The sequence below is a fragment of the Camelus bactrianus genome, chromosome 1 (assembly GCF_048773025.1).
Source record: "Camelus bactrianus isolate YW-2024 breed Bactrian camel chromosome 1, ASM4877302v1, whole genome shotgun sequence".
Lineage (NCBI taxonomy): Eukaryota > Metazoa > Chordata > Mammalia > Artiodactyla > Camelidae > Camelus > Camelus bactrianus.
In genome coordinates this window covers 98073224-98082097 of record NC_133539.1, presented here as the reverse complement: position 1 = coordinate 98082097, position 8874 = coordinate 98073224, and positions in this window count along the sequence as shown.

Genomic DNA, 8874 nt, shown 5'->3' with positions numbered 1-8874 from the left:
GCTCAAACCTTGAGGCTTGGAGAGGCTACCTGAGTGATGCTTGCCTTCCATTTAAAATCTACACCTTCTTCCTTTATTTGTGTTCCTTTACATAAATCAGGGTTGCATAAGAGTTCTTCATGCACTTCATCTATGTCATTTACATTCCAAATGCATTTATTTTTCATTCGTCAGGCCAGGTAAAATGTTGCACAACACACACAATATTGGCTCTTGATCCAGTGTACATTGCGAGTTTGGAGCTTCCTTGAATTACTTGTTAGATGGGCTGCTCGGATCATCCATCATCCCCTAACAATTGTTATCTGTTCCTGAATCATCTCCAGTCTTGTCTAGTCTACAGACATCCCCCTCTCTCTCAGTTCACCATGTTACTGAGTCAAGATCTTTTGCCTGACCAGCAAGTCAAACCCTTAGATACCAAGGTATGCAGCAGAGAAAAGATTTATTCTCAAGGTAGCCAAGCGAGGAGATGGGAGGGCAGGTCTCAAATCCACCTTCCCAAAGGCGAGAGGCTTGGGATATTTATGGGATACAGAAGCAGGGTAGTTTGAGGCATGGGGAAAGGTGGCTGGCGGCAGGAAACAGGTGAAGTAACCATCATTCTGTGCAGGTGCAAATGAGCTACATGCTTCTTCATGGGACACGTGTTCAGAAAATGGTGGCATCAACATGTTCTGAGGGAGGCATTTTGGTCCTCTGATATCAAGAGGTCACCTATCAGACACTCCAGCAGGCCCAGTTGAAGCGGTCTTAACTGGTGTGAAATGGATGAGAACTGATTCTGAGTTCTTGAAAAACAACTGGAACTCACATCTTAAGACTTACATGGATACAAACGACCATGTACAGAATAGATAAACAACAAGGACCTACTTTGTAGCACAGAGAACTCTATTCAATAACCCGTATGAAAAAGAGTATGTGTATACACACACACACACATATATGTATATACACACAATTGAATTACTATGCTGTACACCAGAAACCAATAGAATACTGTAAATCAAAAAATAAAAAGAAAAAAGGAAAGAAAAAAAAAGACTCATATGTCAGAGATACTATCCATATTGGGGTGGGGTGGGCTGGGAAGGGAGCATTTTGATACACCGTCCAAGCCACGTGAAGCTTTGAGAGTATGCAATTTTGCAAGAGCAAAGTGCAAGGCCAATTACCATTTTCTAAAAACCAGACAAGCTAGTTAATATTTAATGAATCGAGCTAATAACTGTCTTCGGTTTTAACTAGCTAGATCAAGGCCTGGCAATTAACTGCACACGATTTTGTACTGTTTAGATTTTTATGTGGTATTTTATTGACCCCCTAATAGATTGTAACTCCAATAGATTAAGGACCATTTCTTTTTGTTCCGTGTATCACCTAGAGATATCAAGAGATAAATGTTAAATTTGGGGGAACAAATAGAGTGCCTTCGTCAGGGTGACCACAAGTGAGACAAGGAGGAGGTGTCTTTATCTGCCATTGACCTCTGCATCGCTGCATACGGGGGTATCTATTATGATTAGGGATTGTTTGAGACTTTTCAACTTGAAAGCCGCAGTGGTTTCAGCAGTCAGAGTGGCACTCTGATTTAGGTTGAGTAAGCCACAGTTAGAAATACTAAGGCAGCATAAATATGGCAGGTATTGTTCTGCAGCTTGGCTTTTATTCCTCGACTGCATATCTTAGAGACATCCACATATCACTACCTAGAAGTCTACGTCTTTCATTTTAATTGCAGCTTATTTTTTCTATTATGAATGTAATTCATTTATTTTTTAAAATGCACAGAATCAAGTGTATTTTTTTCTGGGTATTCATACAGATAAGTATGCATACTTAATTCAATGATGTTGTATATAAATGCTATTGACAATACACAGAAAGCTTGGTATTTTAAAGCTTTAATTCAAAATTGAAAATAAATGGTCATAATAATATTCACAAAAAAAATGCATACTTAAGGAAATGCCCCAAAGGATACATAACAAACTAAAAACAGCTCTGAGAGGAAGAGAGAGGATTATTATATTAAAATTTTATAAATAAAATGTATTTCCATATTATCTGATTTTAAAAATCAACCACATATTTGCTTTTTTTTTTCTTTTTTGCATTAAAAAATAATGAGGCTATACATCTTCCTTATAAGCAACAGTTATTAAATCTAACACAGGCCAAAACGTCTCGGCTGTCATATCACAACGTTTTCACATTTGTGAGTCCTTTGGTGAGTTTTAAGAGGAAGTTAGGGAAACAGCCCACTGCCTTGGTGGATTTTTATGTCACAGGCAGATATTGGAAGAAATTCAGAAAAGCTAGGCCTGGAGGGACCACGGTAGGTGGAGAATTCGACCACAGGAGAACCTCGAGGAAGGGATTCACATCTGGAACCCTTTGGGAAACAGCTGAAAGGGGAGGAAAGATCCAGGTCAGACATGGCGGGTTTCACAAGAGAGGAGTTAAGGATGGGGTCTCTGGCCTCAAGAGGAGACCCAGCTGGATTGGAAGAGTCGGATGCTACCATCTCACAGATTTTGCTCTGTTTATGATGGAACCTTATACCTTTTCCATCACTGTGGCCTCAACCAGCTGCTGTAGAAGGATCTACTCATCAGGCAGGGGGGCAGGATCCCTTAAAGTGGGCTTTCAAATGTCCCTTTATTCCCAAATCCTATGATTTCCCATCCATCTCTTCCTTCCAGGAACATTAATCTTGCTCTGGATTGTACATAACAGAAGACTATTCAGCTGGCATTTTTTCCCTCAATAAGTACCACAATAAATTCAAAGAAGTCTCATGTATTCACGTCAAACAGATCTACCTCCAGAACCCACTCCACTCGTTACTAGCTATGTGATTTGGGATGAGTTGCATGATCATTCAGAACCCCAGTCCCTTCCTATCTGTAACATGAGAGTAATAATAGTAATTAAACCTCAGGGCTCCTGTGAGGACCTTATCCAGCCTGACACACTGTAGGCATTCAAGGGAAATTAGCATCCTCCCCCTAGACAACAAAAATAGTGTTAGTACTCGTTCATTGTTCATTTGTTTTCTTCTCAACAAATGACTAGGACTGGCTTCCATTCTGGGGAAGTGGGGGTGGGGTGGGGAGCACTTTTTCTTAGGTAATGTTATATTTTATGCCTCATCAATAGGGAAGTCATGTTTGCAGTCCTGGCTTTCCCTTCCTACATTACTCTCAGTAGCTTTGTCTTTTGAAACAGTGGTGTTTGAAGTTGGTCACCTCTCTGTGCCTCGGGCATTTCCTCTTCATTATGAGTTGTTGTGCCAGATTATTTTTAAGAGTCCTTTGCATCCACAAAATGGTCACTGTGCTTCACTCTTTTACCTCGTTTGCAGATGGTTTTCAGACTAAGTTATCAGTCAACGACTGGGTGGAACCAGGAACTAGTGGCTGGCCCTGTGCGCATCATTTCGCAGATTCTTGGTAACATTCCTGCTTCCTATTTTCAGAGGGAAATACGCACAGCTGTGCATGAGAAAGCTTTTTTTTTTTTCCATGGCAATACATTGCTGGCTAGTCCTGCCTATCCAAGTCTCCTGTGTCTTTAAGGATGAACAAAGAGTGATTTTGTAAATGAATGTACTTCAAAGAAAACAGAGTAATTTTAAACAGCCAGATTAATCAAATCTAGCACAGCCCCAACTCCTGCTGTTAGGAATAGATCAGGACTCTTGTACAGCTTCGAGATACTCAGCTGGCCAGAAATACTGAGATATAAAACAGCAAGATCAATAAAGATAATTGGGCTGGGAAAAAAAAAGTTTTTTGCCTTCTTTATTTATCAACTGTGAGCCACCTTGACTTCACTGTATGTGAATGAAAGTCAGTATAGTCATAGTTTCATTCATGTATTCAACATTCAGCAAATGCTAATGGAGAACTTCTACATACTTGCTTTTCCTAATTGCTAAGGGGGTAATGACATTATACAATCGGGAGGTATAATGACTAAAGAGGGCCTGCGGGTGATGGTGCAGCCACAAGTAAAAGATGTCCAGGCACGGACATAAACCTCCCATCTCATCTGTGCCCTCAAATATATGGCCCCGCTTGTTTACTTATTGCATTACTAAAAACAACCCATCTTCAGTGGATGAATGTTTGCCATCTTGAAAGACAGTAAAAATTATTTCAGGGCAATTCCAGAGAATAAGATCCTACAACTCTTTGGAACCATGACCCTATCGTGAAAATGTCTACAGATCAAAATAAATTTCTTTCAACATCTTTAAAGAAATATATTAACCTTAGTGCCTAGAGTGACAAGTTATGAATTCTACCACCACCAGAGTCCCTACAGGCGCTCAAACATCCGAGGGCACATGGAGGGACACACAGGACCAGATCTGGGTTACACAGAAGCTAGCTGACAAAGTTTGGAGAATGAGGTAAAGACCTCAATATTAATGCAAGTTTCTGGGCTGCTGTGCTTGGGGTTTGCCTTGAGCTAGAATTTCCCAAGACTTTCAGTGTAACATTTTGTACAAAATCCGCAACTGATTTTTAAAGATCCAGGAACAGCCAGGGTGACACTGGAATCTACCTTGGTGGACACAGCTCATCCTTTGGAAAGTAAATTGCTCTTTTCTGTATCATTTTAAGATTTGACCTGGCTTATCTATCCCTAAACAATGTATTGTTTATTTCTGAAGGAAAAACTAACAGCCAGCATAAACCTGTTTGTGTTCAGAAGGGGTGACTGTGCCACTGTTGGATGAATGTTGCTGGAAGAAGAGAACCTGAAAGTCTCTAGGTCACAATCTGGCCCCAGGGCCCACCTCCAGCTCTCAGGAGGGAAGTAAGTGTCCTCAGACGATGCAAACGGGGAACAGAAGGAATTGCAGGAGCGTCATCAGCCTGTGGTTAAGCCAAACCAAAGACAGATAAAAATCCCAGCCAGCCGATAAAAATCTACTGTCCTAAGGTTAAAAGGGTAGTGCGCTGGCAGCAGGGCTCTGGTGGTGACTACGCTTGGCATTTCTGTCTCTCAAGTTACTCTGCTCCAGTGGTCTGTTCACGCGTGATGAACAGATACTACTTTGGAACATTCCTTCCCTTCTTTCTGGGGATGCCCCTAATCTCTCTCCCATGTTCTATTTCCTGTTTTCTGAATGCTATTTCTTCCTCTTCCTGCAGGAAGACGAATTCTTTCATTTTAGTGGAGTGCATTCTCCAGTAGCTTCCTTGGAAGGGGGATTTTTTGAGAACTGACTCACGAGAAAGTACCACGTATCACAGAAATAATTTCTTTGAGAATTTAAAAGCCGTTGCTCCGTAGTCTTTGTCCAATCCAGCTGTTCAGAAGTTTAAAGCCAATATGATTCCTTATACTTTCTATGTGACCTGTTCTTTTTTCTCTGGAAACGTGTAGAGTATCCGCTTTCAGTTGGGGGCTTTAAACTTCATTTGTATATTCTTTCCATCTGGATACTTGTGCTCTTCCGTTTCATGAAATGTTCTAGACTTACAATGACTTCTGCCCTTCGTTTTCTCTGTTCCCTCTTTCTAGAAATTCTTGTTGTTTAGTATTGAACTTCTCAGACTGACTGGTTCTCTTTTTCTTAGTTTTTGTTCCATTAAAAGAAGATATATCTTATTCTTTTTGCTCTAGTCTCTGAGTGATTCCTTGACATCAAGTACCAAATTTCTGCTGAGTGTTTTTTGTTTATGCTAACTTATTTTTTATTCCCAAGAGTTCTTTGTTTTTGTTCTATGAATGTTCCTTTTTAAATAACATTCTCATCTTTTTTCATGAACACAGAATCTTCCCTTATCTTTCTGAGGAATGAATGATACTTGTTTTATTGTTTTAAGTTTTCTTTTCTTCAAATTTGTTTCCTCCAAACTGGTTTTTATTTAAATTTGTTTTGGTCTTGAAGGAGGAATAGTAAAATGGCCACACTTAGGCTAACTAACTCTCAGCTTTATGCTTGGGGCTTGCTTTTGGGATAGTCAGCAAACCTGACCGACCGGTCACTGCTCCCAGCCCCGGGCCCATTGTTACAGCTGAAGTTATTGATTTTGTTGTTTTCTGCTTTATGGTAGCAATTAAAACTTATAATCATGTTTAGATCCTGAGTCGTTCTCCAGGAAGGTCACGGAACTGTAGTCCTGCAAAATAGGCTGATTTGTCAAAAAGAGAAACATGCCACAGGTGTTTACAAGATGAAAAGATTGGAAAAGTTACAACTACCAGTCTCTATAGAACTGTTGCCCAAGGACGTCCTGACGTCAAGAAATCTTGTGACAAGATAAATGATTCTGTTGATTGTTGTTTTCGCTTAAGCTATACCACCACCCCACCCCATCCCCAAGGTGGGTTCACAGGTTTGAAGGCACTAGCCCTCTGTGAGTCCCCTTCGCCTGGCAAAGCAATAAAGCTGCCTCATTTCTTCTAAGCTCCAGGACCTTGTCTCTAGGTTACTTGGCTCGTCAGGGACGGGGGCCGATCTTTCGGCAGCAGCCTCTGTCTTTCATGTAGGAGGCTTACATCGGGGGTCCTTGTGTATCTGCCGATGGTAATGAACGGAGGGAAGAGGTGATTGGAACTGAGTGAGAGAGAGAGAGAGAGAGAGAGAGTGTGTGTGTGTGTGTGTGTGTGTGTATGGCTTCTTGGCTCTGAACTTCACTGCTGGGTGAAATGAGTGAACCCCTTATTAATGAATTTCATGTATCACTATAATAGTTTCCTACTGTGACAAAGGATCACAGACAAATTTACTGACTTACAGTTTTGGAGAACAAAAGTCCAAAATCAGTTTCCCTGGACTAAAACCAAGATTTTGGCAGGCCTGGCTTCCTTTTGGAGGCTCTAGACAAGAATCTGTTCCCTTGACTTTTCCACTTTCCACTGACTACCTGCTTTCCTTGACTGATCCCCCTCCTCCATCCTCAGAGCCGGCAGTATAGACACTTCTCTCCTCTCTGATTCCCGTTTCTGTTCTTACATCTTCTCTCTGAATCTGAAACTCTTGCCTCCCTTGTGACTACATTAGACTCATCTGCATTATCCAGGATAATCTCCTCATTTTAAGAGCCTTAATTTAATCACACGTGCAAAGTCCATTTCAAGGCAGCATATCCACATGCTTCAGGGGTTGGGGCCTGGGCATTTGGTGGGGCGTTATTTAGCCTGCCACAGCAAGTATCTAGACTTTCCCTCTTGCACTGGCCAGACTCCCTGGCCAGACACTGAAAAAGGCTCCCACTTGGAAAGTAAAATTCTGGCCGCCAGCATTCGGACATGCAAGTGGGTAGAGAGGGCTTGGGGGTGAGTGTGCCCTAGCATTCATCGTTCAAGATGGACCAGTCACTTAATCTCTCTGGTTTTGGTGCAGTAGTTATATCTTTGGTGAATCTGGTTCTCTCCAATTCAGAGACTCGCCATTTTACCCTTTCCAGAGGATAAACTTTCAGACTTCTGCTGCTTCTCAGTGGCACAGAGAGGAGAAGAGATACAGGGACTCACCCAATCCTTCTTGTCTCAGTGGTCTTCCTTTACTTCCAGTTCCAGAGGAATCCGGTGCTATCCATTTGAGAGTCTTTTGAGAACTCCGAGGTATAAATCAGGCTTCCTCAGTTTCCCCCAGTGATAGCTTAGGATTTTCTTATTTCTTGAGTTGTTTTTGTGAGTTACACCTCATCAGTATGTTTCGTAGCTTCCAAAATTTTATTGCTGTTGCCTCCTCCCCTAATTTCCCCATATTTTTTCTTAAAAAAACTTTTATTGTAAATGTAATGTGATTTTAGGCAGCAGTGAAATTAGATGTGTGCATGTATGTGTACGTATGTACACTTGTATGCACGTGTGTGTTTTCATATTAACCCAGATAAACCATTTAATTTGAATTGCTTGTGTTCCTTGGGTCAGGCACGAGTTGACTCTGACCTGGTGGTCAGGTTTGTGTAACTTCCTCCCCTGCCCAATTACACACCCTCAGGCTTGACTCTTTGCCTTGGTTTCCTGCCAGGACTGGACTTTTGTCCCTGATTCCCAGCTTCATCTGACAAAGCAAGAAACAGAAAGTGGCAAGAGTCTTTCTGAAAATAAGTAGCGTTTTTCATAAAAGTGACCTTGAATTGCCCCTGTTCCTTGTAACTTTTCAGTGAGATGCAGGTGTTTCAGAACCTGAGTATGATGGCTATTATGTTCCCAGTCTCCGGGCGTGTGATGAAAGGAGGTGCTGGCCTCTCCTGCACTTTATCCGGCCTAGCGCGATGCCCACCTCTTATCTTTGCCTGCGTTCTCTCCCCAAACTCCTGACCCTGTGCTGTCCCTCTGACCTTGTGACTTCCGTCCATCCCCTTCCCCTTCTGCTGCTTTTGTCGCATTACCAAGTCCAGCCGTTTCAAATCTGCTCCAACTGCACCTGGATTCAGATTTGTCACCATGATTCTAAGAAATTTATATGTACTAACTCACTTAATCTTCCCCAAAACTCTATGATTATTCCTGTTTTACAGATTCAGAAACTGAGGCACAGAGAGGTTAAGTAAACTTGACCAGGGTCACCCAGCTAATAAGGCAGAGCCCAGAATGAATCTCAGCAATTTGACTCCAGAGTCCATCTTTATACCACTATGTTTAGACCACTTATAAATCTCATCCATGTGCCAAACACTATTTTAGATATGTAATATAAATTTACATATAAATGTATATTATATAATATAAAATTATCTATATAATATATAAATAAATATAAGCTAGTGTACATATATACACTCATTTAATCCTCATGGAAACCCTAGATTAAGCAAACAATAACAACAAAAAGATATTGAAGATCTGAACAACAAAATTAATATTTTGACCTCATGGACACGTCTAAAAATCCTA